This window comes from Cervus canadensis, chromosome 19 (genome assembly GCF_019320065.1).
Source record: "Cervus canadensis isolate Bull #8, Minnesota chromosome 19, ASM1932006v1, whole genome shotgun sequence".
Lineage (NCBI taxonomy): Eukaryota > Metazoa > Chordata > Mammalia > Artiodactyla > Cervidae > Cervus > Cervus canadensis.
The window spans coordinates 34,421,670-34,434,375 of NC_057404.1; the positions used below are offsets into that span (position 1 = coordinate 34,421,670).

The 12,706-nt window shown below is 38.4% G+C and overlaps 1 protein-coding gene across 5 annotated transcripts in view; it reads left to right on the forward strand.

The window, feature by feature from the left end:
* Window positions 1-12,706, forward strand: part of BMPR1B (bone morphogenetic protein receptor type 1B) — a 421,370-nt gene that overhangs the window by 52,019 nt on the left and 356,645 nt on the right. The gene's annotated exons all lie outside the window — the stretch shown is intronic.

Here is a 12,706-nt window from a genome sequence, read left to right on the forward strand (position 1 = left end):
TCCCACACTGATTGATAGAAGGGGTCACGGAGAAGGTCTGAGTAGTGGAAATGTGTGGCTGAGATATACAGCCTTGACATCAGACACAGCTGTGTTGGAGTTGGTGCTCTTTGAAGATAAAATGGTCAGTGGTTAGTGTCCAGATCATCTTTGTCTCAGACGACTAAGTGCCACTCCAGGGTTCTTTAATGGGTACCATATTAACTTGGTAACACTGTAAGTAGATATGTAAACAAATACTCACCATAGTTGAATAGGTCCTTTTGTTCCTTCTAGAGTTGAATAGATCCTTTTGTTTCAGGGAATAAAAGTATGTACTAAATACTAGTAGTATCTAATAGTATCTTGAGTAGGTATCTACTCGAGTAGCATCTAGTCATCTTCCAGGATTAGAAATTCAGTGCAGCAGGAGAACGTATAAATTTGGTCTGTGAATGGAAATAGGCAGCAAATTGTATTGTTGTCCCAAGGTCAGGACTCGACAAGAGACTACATCAAACATTTCATTACAGAGACAAACCAAGTGCAATTTGATTTTTAAATTAAAAAGTCTTAAGTCTGTTTTTTGCGATAAATAAAATAGACTTCATATCTAAATCTCTTCTACTATAAAGATAAAACCCAGACTGTTTTTCTTGAAGCTGTTGATTACAAGTGGTCAGAATAAACATGCCACGTATACATTTCTGGGGTGTATTGTGTTGCTTTCACCCTTATGTCTTGCGTGGCTTCCTCAGTGTCAGGCACATAGTTGCATAGTTAACTGATGCTAATTGGGTTAGTTTGGCATGATTCTTTCAAACAGGGATCAGATATCTTTATTATATATATTGTATATAATGTATAATATATTCAGTTTATAAACTACATATTTAACATGTAAATTATATATATTTGTATCTTTATATATATCGTGGATCAAATATTTTAATTATTTGTATCTAATACATAAATATGTACATAAAATTCTTTTCAAATAGTCCATAGCATAGTGTTAGGAAGACTGGGTAGAAAATTTACTGGTTACAAGGAAAATCAGATGTTCACATGTTTCCCTGTGAAGTGAGAAAAAGGTAGCATAATAAAGGTAGTTGACTACTTAACTAAAGTTCTCAAACTGCTAATTTTCAGACTCAATGAGTGTATTTAGTTATGATAATGCTTATTGTTGCATAATGATGATAGCTCAAAATGTATAGTACTCAACTATTAGAAAGAACAAATTTATTTCTTCATGTTAAGTTCAGAACAGGTTTCCTGACTAGCAGATGGTTCTTTGATTTATGATTTAAGGACCCAGGCTGACCTTATTTTATGGCTCCATCATTTTCCATGTATGGCTTCCATGGTGCTTACGTGCTTCAGGCTGAGGGGAGAGACCAGGAAAATTGTGCATTGGAGGTTCCATGGGCCAGGAGGAGAGGTGCTGCATCCATTAATACTTGTGCTCACATCCCATTGGCTAGAACTCACCTACCTAACTTCATGGGTCCTCACCTACCTTCCAGGAACTAGGAATATAGTCTTGCCACGTGCTAGACCATAGATAATCAACTGCAATACACTCTTCTTTCATCATTGTTTCTTTTCATTAATCAAATGACTCCAATAGGGCTGTTATACTCCAATCTAGCCTGATCATTAGGAGAATTAATGACTCTTTTAAGAATCAAAGCTAACTGAATGTTTGAGTACAAAATTCCTAAGTTTAAGAACTGCTAAGCTTCGATACCTTGGTCATGACAGATTTCTCCAGTGCCAGGGAGGGAACCTTTGAATCCAAATATTTTCTCTGTATAAAAGGCCCACCCACAATAACATTCATTTGCAGAAGGAAATGATTTATTGCTCCCTGTGAATGAGTGCCAAAAAAAGTTTTCTACTGAAATTTGGTGCCAGTGTTTCCATATAAACATAATTTTACTATATTTGGAGATGTGGAAATTTATTTTTTCCATAGAATTTATAGGTTTTGTGATGTAAAGGGTTCTCATAAAGTCCTTGTGAAGTTTGAAAACTTGAAAATATTTAACTTTTATAGTTCAAGAATTTATGTTGTAGAAATGATATAAACAAGATCTAGAGGACATTTAAAACTTTTTTCTTCCAGGTTACTTGGTCTGCTTGGCAGAGAATATTGTTTTATATTCTCATTCATTAAACATGCACTGAGTCCCAGCTGACTGGGCACACATTTGTTCCCTAGTTCTCTAGAATTTAAAGTCAGGTTGAGGAGAGAAGCTCTTAATCTATGAACTCAACACATAATCTATTCTGTTAGAGGAAATGGTGAAGGAGGACAAGACCTATTTTTGAGGAGAGTTTCTGATGTTTTCATAAAGATGACATATCATCTTGGCCTTGTTTGAATAGTCAATTGTTATTTACCTGAAATAGAAGGGCCTTAGAGTATTCAGGGCAAAGAAAAGCACGGGCAAAGTGATGAAGGTTTGGACAATTCATGACATGATTTGGATCCCGGAATTAGTTTTCACAGGCTGGGAGTTTGGCAGGTTAGGGAGTAAATGTGGGCTGTGTGCCCTTCCCAGTAGACTGGACTGGCTTTGCAGAGCACGCTGAGGCTTTTTACTTTTTTCCATAGGCACCAGATAGGTCTGTGAGTTTTCAATATGGACAATGATATAAGCTGTATTTTAGAAAGATAACGCTGTTAGCTGTGTAAATGATGTGTTAATGTTGAAAAGACCAGAGGAAGCTGAGAGAGAATGAGGGCAGTCCCTGGGAGTGGAGAGCCCAAAATGGTTAGGGGAGAGAGTCCACAAGTAGAATTGCCAAAAGTTTGTCATCAGTTTCCAAAAGTGGTTTTTTGGTCTGTCATGAGAAATTGCAAAGATAATAATAAGTAAAATTGAGTTGTATCTTTGACCCAAACTTTAATACATTTATTTTAAATACAGTTTTTGGATTTTGCATTATATGTCAAATATAGAAAAACAAAAGTTAACAAAATACAGGAAGATGAAGACAACCTTTATTGCTTCTTATTATGAAAATAATTGATGTTTTACTTATGGCTTCTTCCTTTACTTCATCTCGTATAAGGATTTTAACCATTGTTCTAATTTTAGTAGCAAACTGGTTAATTACACAGTTATTTACAGAATACCTACATGTGCTCAGAGATGATCTAGTTTATGAACTATAAATCTCCTGCCAGTGTGGAGTTCAATATTCTCTTAAAGGAGACAAATAATATATAAAATAAACAAGAAAGTCTACATACAATGGCAGGTTTTCATAACACCCATGGAGAAAAATAAAGCAGAGGAAGGGGCATGGCAATCATGGAAAGGTCTGTTATTAACAAGTGATCAGGGAGGGCACTCAGAAGGCAGCATATGAGGAGAGACTGAAGGTTATGAGGAAACAAGCTATGTGGATTCCAAGGGAAAGGATTTCCAAGTAGAGGGAACAGCCAGTGCTCAGATGGAGGAAGGAAACTGTGAGACCTGTATGTGAGGAACACCAGGATGGCAGTGTGGCTGGAAACGCAGGACAGAGGGAAGGAGACGAGGTCTGAGAGGGAGATGGAGGCCGTCTTGCTGTAGCCTTGTAGGCTGCTGTTGGGATTCTGGCATTTTCCCTGAATTAAATGTGGTGGAGAGTCTTGAGTAGAGATGTGACATCATCTGGCTGAAGTTTTCAAAGGGTAGCATTGGCTGTTATGTTGAGGGCAGATTGTAGTGGGCCAGGATGGAGGCGGTGAGGAGGCCACCTCAACAATCCAGTTAAGAGAGAAAATGCTGGCTTGGACTAGAGTGATAGTGGTAGAGATAGTGAGGAATGGTCATTCTCAGACTGTATATGCTGACTAATGGCATATGTGGTGTGAGAGAGGAGTCAAGGATGACACCGAAGTTTTTTTGCCTGTACAACTGGAAGAGTGGAGTTAGCAATGTCAAAATAGGGAAAACAAGAATCAGGAGTATAGTTTGAGCATCACAAAGTTGCTCTGTCTATAAGATACACAGGTGAAAAACGCCAACGAGGTAGTTGCCAGATACACTACCCTGAAAGTCTAAAGGTCAGAGTAAAATTTTGAGTATGCCAGGATGGTATTTGGATGAAAAATAGAGTTAATTTAAAACTGGTTTTAAATAACCCAAATATCATCTGTTTATAAATGTTTTAATACTTAAAATGAATTGGGATATGTTGTAATGACAAGAAAAAAATAGATTGTCTCTATAAAAATGTATTTCTCAGGGATTTTTTTCCTGTTTTATTCATTTTAAAATTCTTTTTTAAAAAAACATATTGTCATTTTTATAAATCCAGGATTCAGTAAAGGAGAACTTAAGAGATGGTTTTTCTTTAATTTGGGCTCAGAAAATAAGCTTTCCTAAAAACACAGCATGTTACTGCCATATGTAAACATTATGCTTACCAATTGTTTACTTACGTCCTTATTCTGCTTTCCAGTAATAAGAGTTTTTGACAGGGTCACACAGTGAATGCCAGAGTAGAACTCTTAAAAGAGTGTGGGCTCTCAAACACATCCTGATTTTGCAATTTATTAGCTGGCTGAGCTTAGGCAAGTTACTTACCATCCTTCTGCCCTGTTTTCCTTATTAGTAAGCTAGAGATAATGCAACCATAAGATTGGATTGTTGTGAGGATTAAAGGTATTAATACATATAAAGTCCTTAGGGCATATAGTAAGGGTATAAGTGTTAGATATTATTATTTGCTACTGATTAAATGGTTAGTATGTCAAAATTTATAGTGGATACATTGCATATATTGTTGTACTGTATACTTTTAAACTATTTTCTGCACAGAGTATATTTATTGCACAAAATAACAGTATTAATGGGAAACTAAATTAAAAAAAAATTAGTGTGAACTCTACTACTTCAAATTAATGAGGCATTTTTATTTCTTTCTTAGTCCCTCTCAGACATGTTCTCTTGCATATTTAATGTACCTTTCTGTCATTTTCCATGTTGTAATATGGTCATAATGATTATACATTTTAATGTAATAAAAATTATTCGGTTATACTTCTGATGGATATTTGGACTACTATAACTATAAATAGTGTTATTATATAATATTGGGAATTATGCATATTTTCCAGCAAATAATTTTCCTTTTATTTCACTTCCTGGGATTATAGGCCTAAAAGTAGAATTACTAGGAAAAGGAATGTATACTTTGGAAACATTTTCCTAAGTTTCTTTCAAAGCTGTGCAGCATATCCTCCTATTAATAATGTATCATCAATAGTGGTAATTTTTGTTTTGATAATTTAGTGGTTATTGGTAATATTGATAAGTAGATATTAAACTACTAGTAAAAATCTTAGTTTTGCTAATTTGAGGGGCTTCCCTCATAGTTCAGTTGGAAAAGAATCCGCCTGCGATGCAGGAGACCCTGGTTTGATTCCTGGGTCAGGAATATCTGCTGGAGAAGGGAAAGTATAGTATATATGGTCAGTATAGAAGACAACAGTTTGATTCTGAAGAGAACACACCACAAAATCCCTAGAAAATGTGTTTCCAGGTACTGAACTTTTCAAATACTGTGTCATTTCCTTTCCATAGTTTCAGAAAGTTCCCCTTTCCACTCTTTGATTAGAGTCTTGCTCTGCTGCTCCTTAGGCTTGTGGCTTTTGACATATTATCCCCACAGCCTCAGTTTCTCTGCCTGGCCTGCAAAATGGAAATCTAGTGACAGTTGGTGTCATTCTGTTGATCAGTGCCTGTGTCTAACTAGTTGCTAAATACTTTAAAATGTCTTTTGCTTCTCAAGAATGAGAGAGAATATCTGCTGTATGCTCCAGGGTCCACGGGTAGTGATGGGAGATGGATGCACCTCAAGAAAAGTTAACAAGATTGTATAGAAAACCTTTTCTGATGTTGTTGTTCTGTCCTTAAGTCATGTCCAACTCTTTGTGACCCCATGAACTGCAGCACACCACGTCCTCTGTCCTCCAGTGTCTCCCAGAGTTTCTCTAAGTTCATGTCCATTTGGTTGGTGATGCTGTCTAGCAGTCTCATCCTCTGCCTCCCTCTTCTCCTTTCTGCCTTCAGTCTTTCCCAGCATCAGGGTCTTTTCCAGTGAGTCGTCTGTTTGCATCAGGTGGCCAAAGTACTGGAGTGCCAGCTTCAGCATCAGTCCTTCTAGTGAATAGTTAGGGTTGATTTCCTTTAGGATTGACTGGTTTGACCTACTTGCAGTTCAAGAGACTCTCAGGAGTCTTCTCCAGCACCACAATTTGAAGGCATCAATTCTTTGGCACTGAGCCTTCTTTATGGTCCACCTCTCACATCCATACATGACTACTGGAAAAACCATAGCTTTGACTAGACCGACCTTTGCTGGCAAAGTGATGTCCCTGCTTTTTAATACACTGTCTAGATTTGTGATAGCTTTCCTTTCAAGGAGCAAGTGTCTTTTAATTTTGTGGCTGCAGTCACCATCTGCAGTGATTTTTGGAGCCCAAGAAAATAAAATGTCATTGCTTCCCACTCCTTTTCTCTTCCAAGCACTTTCATGAGGAGGTTCTCATATTGGATGGAATGTGTTATATGCCTAAAATGCACTGAGGTGGAAAATATTGGAATCCACAGTTCTACGTGGGTGGTTCTTAACTATCCTTCCCAGGAAGATCACTGAGAGAACTTCAAAAATTTAAGCCAGAAACTGCAGTGGCGCCTAGGCATTAGTGTTTTAGAAAGCTCAGCTGATGATTCTGTTGTTAACATAGGTTTAAGAACAAATACTCTGGATTAGTTTTATGTCATGAAAGCAGTACTGCTCTTTGTATTCACTCTTTTCCATTTTACTAAGGCCTTCTTTACAGATATCCCTGTGGTCAACTCATTATAGTATCTTTGTCTTGTGCTTTTATTTATACTCTGGCTATTTTAGTTTAGCCTTCTAGGTATTCTCCTTTACTCAACAAACAATAATATCCAGTATTTACATACTGCTAATTTTGTGCCAGGCAGTGCTACAAGTACTTTATATATTTAACTCATATATTTTCCATGACAACTTCATAGGATAAGGTACTATTACTGCCCCCATTTTACATATAAAGATTCTGAGCCACAGAGAGGCTAAATACCTTATTCAGGGTTATACAGCTATTAAGAGCCAGAGCTGTGCCTCACTGATAGAGTCTAAGCTTTTACCTTCCAGGCAGTACTCTCTCTCTAGTTGGAGTACCTGGATTACCAGGGACTCTCTGGGGTACTGAGATGAACCCAGTGGACAGAACAGAAAAAAGTCCTGCTGATGGGGGAAATTCTAAGGGTGCTGCTGATTTTTAGTCAAGATCTTGTCTCAAAATGCTCTGCCACGAAGCTATCCAATATAATTACTTATAATTTTGTATAGTTGAAAATCTATGGTATCTTTACTTCAAGAAGTGTTTTATTAGTCTAGACTGATTTTGGGGGGTGATGAATAATTGGACATTTATGGAAAAAAATTCCACACTCATTCTCTAGACAGGCTCAAAACTGTTTAGTTTTCTCTTATAGGGTTAGCCTTGGGCCAGAGGGTACAATTTTATAGCTGGAACTTGCTCAGTCCTCTCTGGATGAAGGGACTTAATATATTTTGCCTTATTTTTTTTTTTTTTCCCCTAACGGGAAAAAGTCAAATACATACCCAGACATTTGTTAATCCTCGTTTACCTTTACAGCTTCTCTTCATGGCCTCTCATTCTTTGGGCACTGTTGAGTGTTATGGGTGGCTAATGAACAAAGCTGATTGGAGCTAAAATACTGGCTGATGATAGTAAAGGAGCTGCCCGTGCTGATACCAGTTGTGTCTACGCGGGCGTTTCCGTGTGAGCTCCTGTGGAGGGACTGTGTGGGAATGTCAGGTCCTGTGGCACAGCCGATGGAAGTATTTTTAGCTCAGAGGCTCTTTCATCAACCCCTCTGTCACACTGCTTAAACAGCTGCTTACTCTGTGTGTGTGTAAACAAGTTGTTCTTCCTCCTCCCCAGTGACCTAGATCTGAGACCCTAATTCAGTCCTTCATACCTATAGCTTTGGTTGTGACCTTTAATCTGGATGCTCTTGTGATTTTCAAGTACATGCTGACAGAGATTTTATGGGAATATAAGTATCTGCTTCATGGTGAGCAAAGAGTTTTTAACAAGGAGCTCACCCAGTACTGTACATTTGGACACAGTCACAGACACAGACACAGTTGCCTTAATAGTGGGACAGAATTTACCTAGTAAGAATTTGTGTTTTGAAAGGTTGACTTGAAAGCATTGTGTTCTGTTATAGTCAGAGGAGCACTTTCCTGCCAAAAGGAACATTTCCTGAAACAGTCTGTCATTCTGAGCTTTTGTTCACTCCTGCTCCTTCAGTTTGCTTCAGGATTACTGAGTAGCTAAACAAATTGAAATTGCCTGGATTTCATATCCATCTTTGCTACAAAACTGTGATGCCTGAAGCCTGGGAAGCAAGTGTATTATTTCACTGCCACTTCTACTGAGGCCCAGCAAGACTCACATTGTATAAGTTGTGAGAAAAGGGGTTAGGGAAGCAAGAAGGAGTTTTCCTAGGGTACTAGACCTTTACCAGCAGGATTTTAACTCAGTAGTTTGATTAAAAAGTTTATGATTTAACTTCACCAAAAAAATCAACTCTGAAGTGAATTAAAAAAACAAACAAACATTGGAATGTACTCCATCTACAACAAACCTTTGTTTTCTTGGAGAGCTTTACCGAGCTCATAATTCGTGAGCAGTTTGCCAGTGCCTGTATGTAACCTGATTGCTGGTCTGCCTTTCCAGTGGGACTGTAAACTCCTCCAGGGCAAGGAGACTGTTTTGTTCATTGTTTATTCCCGGGACTATGCAGAGTGTTCCACAAAAAAGTGTTTTAAATTACTTAATGCCTTGTTGTGATGAAAACATATTTTTCTCATAAAGATACAGTAATGATTTGCATCAACAACAGACGACTTTTTCTCTGAATAGTTGAAAGATCTCAGAACTTTTAAGACAGATACTAACTCAATCTCAAAGGGCATTTGTATCTAGGATTCTTAACTCAGGTTGTCAAATCTAAACAAAGTCAAAAGTGTAAATATATTTGCAGCTCTTAGAAGTGTTAACAACATCACACAGATGCCTAATCTGACTTATACTCAGAAACTTCATGAATGAAAAGAAATACATTTAAACTGGTTAGGGAAAAAAGAACCTGATTCATTCTACTTTTAGCATTGACTTTAAGCATATAATATATGTTGCTAAAACTGGACTTTTTCAGAAATACGGTATTCACAATAACTCGAACAGTAGATTCTGAGAGAGATCATTAGTGCTCACAATATGCTTTAACTCTTACCAGCTGTGACAGGCCACACCATTGCTGTTCCTCAGATTTTGCCTAGAAGCTTTGAAAGAATCTGTTTATAAACTGGAACCAATACTTAAGTGTCACTGGATTAACACTTCAGAATTTCATGTTTACACGTATATTTCACAACTTTCTTTAATATGCTTTAAAGCTGGCTGAGACTTATTTATGTGTTACACAGCTATACTGGGTTCCATAATCTATACCTACTTTCTTTTGAAATTAAATTTACTGCCACAGAAAATTGTGGCGAAAATAAAGCCAAAAGGTGTTGCAGCCCGCTAATTGAAAACATGCATTCTGTAACTGGTAAGCGTTAGTAGACACTTAGGAGGTTAAGTTTTATTTAGCATTCTTAAAGTTTAATACTAACAGAAAACTCAGATTTAAAAATATTAGCAAAATATTCTCAAATAATCTTAGCTAGAACATATATATATAAACAGAAATTTTGTTTTAAACTTAAGACAAATGTAGTCTCTATTCCCAAACAGAATTCATGCAGAAAAGTTAAGATTTGGCTTAAGATAGTCTTGGAAGTGGTTCCTGACTAGAAGGATCTTAAATCAAAATTAATAGAGGTTCAGTGAAACAGTAGTATGTATAAACTATTAAAGTTAATTCCATAAAACTTTTGAGTACCTACTATTTTGCTGGACATTGTGCTCGGCAATATGAATACAGGAATGAACAAGATGTAAGTGCTAGATTGTATGGATTTAGTCATAAATGTAATAAGAGCAAGATTCATAAATGTTTTCTTGTGGCCTAGGTGGAACTGTGTGTTGGCAGCTGCTTTAAAAAAAAAATTAGGTGGCTTTTGGCAAATTCATACCAGATGCATCTATTTAGGTCATGGGTAAGTGAATCTTTCAACTCCCTTCCTCCTCCCCAGTTAATGAAACACACTATATGCTAGTACCAAGCTTGGTGGTAGCACTAACTTTATTATGTGGTAATTGCTTATCTATTTGATTAGTTCTTACTGGGCTGTGAGCTTTTAGAAAAGTAGAGACCACTCATGTTTACAGGACAGAGCTTCCTGACTCATTGGACAGATTTAACTATGGTTAGGTAAGATGTCTAAATTAGTAAGTTGGAAAAGGAGAAAATGGAAAAAAGAGAAGAAAGAATAAGGAGGAAGATGGGCAGAGTGGAAAAGAAAGAAACGAGGAATACTGGGAGAAAATAGGAGGTGGCTGGCTCCCTCTCTGCCCTGACTTCTTCAGATGAGACCAGCTGCGACCTTCTGTCTCAGGGCTCTGGGGAGCATGATAACAGTGGCAGGAAAGCCAGGCTTGGACTGAGGTGAGTCTCTAAGTCTTATTGAAACCCTACTGCTGTGGGTGTGGTACCCAGAGGACTAAACCACTGCATTCTAGCAAGCATTCCGTGCCAGGCGGATGGGGGACCTGTTTGTTCCCAGCTGGGCTCCTGACAGCAGCATTCCCGGATCAGCTGCTCATAAAGTGCGAAGGATACCAAAGCTTTTTTAGTGTGATCCTCATCAGTCCAGCATTCTTCTCCCAGTGTAGTGGCAGCATCCTAGAGCTAAGCTTTGAATGATGATTGCATTTGAATGGGAAATGATATTCCTAAATGTGTGCTTTAGATAAAATTGTGTTTTTGCTTCCCAGTTAAAAAGTGTTCATATCAAAAGACAAATGTTTCCAAGTTAATTTTTGGCATCAACATTTGGCAAGCATTTCTATAGGCAACCTCTCTGCCATACTGTGGGCTCCCCTGGAGGCTTAGTGGTAAAGAATCTGCCTGCACTGCAGGAAACCACCCTCAATTCAGGAGATGCAGGCCACCTGAGGATCTGGACGATCCCTTGGAGAAGGGCATGGCAACCCACTCTAGTATTCTTCCTGGGAAATCCCATGGACAGAGGAGCCTGGTGGGCTGTAGTCCATGGGGTCGCAAAAGAATCGGACATGACTTAGCGACTAAACCAACACCAGGCCATACTGTACGCTTTCTTGTTAGAGATTCTTTGAAATGCTTAGTTGAAATATGGTGAAATAATTTCTTACTGAGGTTGTGGTGTCCTTTCTCATGCCACATCCTCAATTTACCTCATGGAAGAGCAGCTTTAAATTCTGAGACAAAGCTACTTTTCAAAGATTTTGTTTAAAACTAGAGCAAAGTGGGCAGAGAGGAGGGGTTCATCACTGTCGACACATTGGTGGGAGAAGTGACTTAATGGAAGGTGATCTTTGGTTCATGTCTCTTCATGCTTCTCTCCTCATGGGCTGCCAGGTTCTGTGACGGATGTATGTGTGGGCAAAGCTATGTTTCATATCTTTCCTTTGGGGCAACTCTGCCTGTACTTTGGGGGACCAGTGGCTGGGATATAGTTTTAGAGACAACTAGCAGAGAAGGTGGAGAAGGAAATGGCAACCCACTCCAGTGTTCTTGCCTGGAGAATCCCAGGGACAGAGGAGCCTGGTGGGCTGCTGTCTATGGGGTCACACAGAGTCGGACACGACTGAAGTGACTTAGCAGCAGCAGAGAAGGGACTTGTGAAGAAAAAATAGAAAGACATGAAATAACATACCGGGAGCCCTTTGCTGAGTACACAGTCCACCTCTGTCTATGGCAGAGTAATGACTCTCCATTTATCTCCCAGGGCTACATTCTGCCTGAGATAGGGAGCAAAGAAAAGGTTAGAGGTGCCAATCTGAGCAGCCTACAGATTGAATTGTTTTATCTTAATGTCCCTTTCAGTTTTGGAGTTCAGAGTCTCGTTTGGTGTTTAAATTTCTTTCGAAATTGTGGTGAAGTAAAATCAAATGTATGATGGAGCTACTAATTCAGGTGCTTAACAGTTTAAAACATTTTTGTTGGGTTTTGCTGCATCAACTCAGTACATCATTTTGGTTAGCCTGATAATTGCTGACACTGTCCCATGCCTAGTCAGAAAGGAGCTCAGGAAATCTTTCATATCATAACGTTCTTCTCCATCGACTCCCCATGAAGTACTCTTTTGTGCTGGTACATAACTCTGCGGTAGCACTTATCTGGTGGTGTTCTGTGTCCGATTTCTTTAGTGGATCCTGAGCATGTGACAGAGCAGACATCTTCATCACCTGTGAAGCTTCTAAACTTTAACCACTGCATCATTATCCCCATATGCCTGCACCAAAGTAGTGCATCCACGTGCTATTTGGACTTATACAGTTTTTTTTGACTTGAAGTATAATTGGTTTATGATGTTATGTTAGTTTTAGGTGTACAGAAGAGATTCAGTTATATGTACATATCAGTTCTTTTTCAGATTCTTTTCCACTCTACGTTATTACAAGTTATTGGATATAGTTCCCCTAGCTCTACAGTAGGTCCTT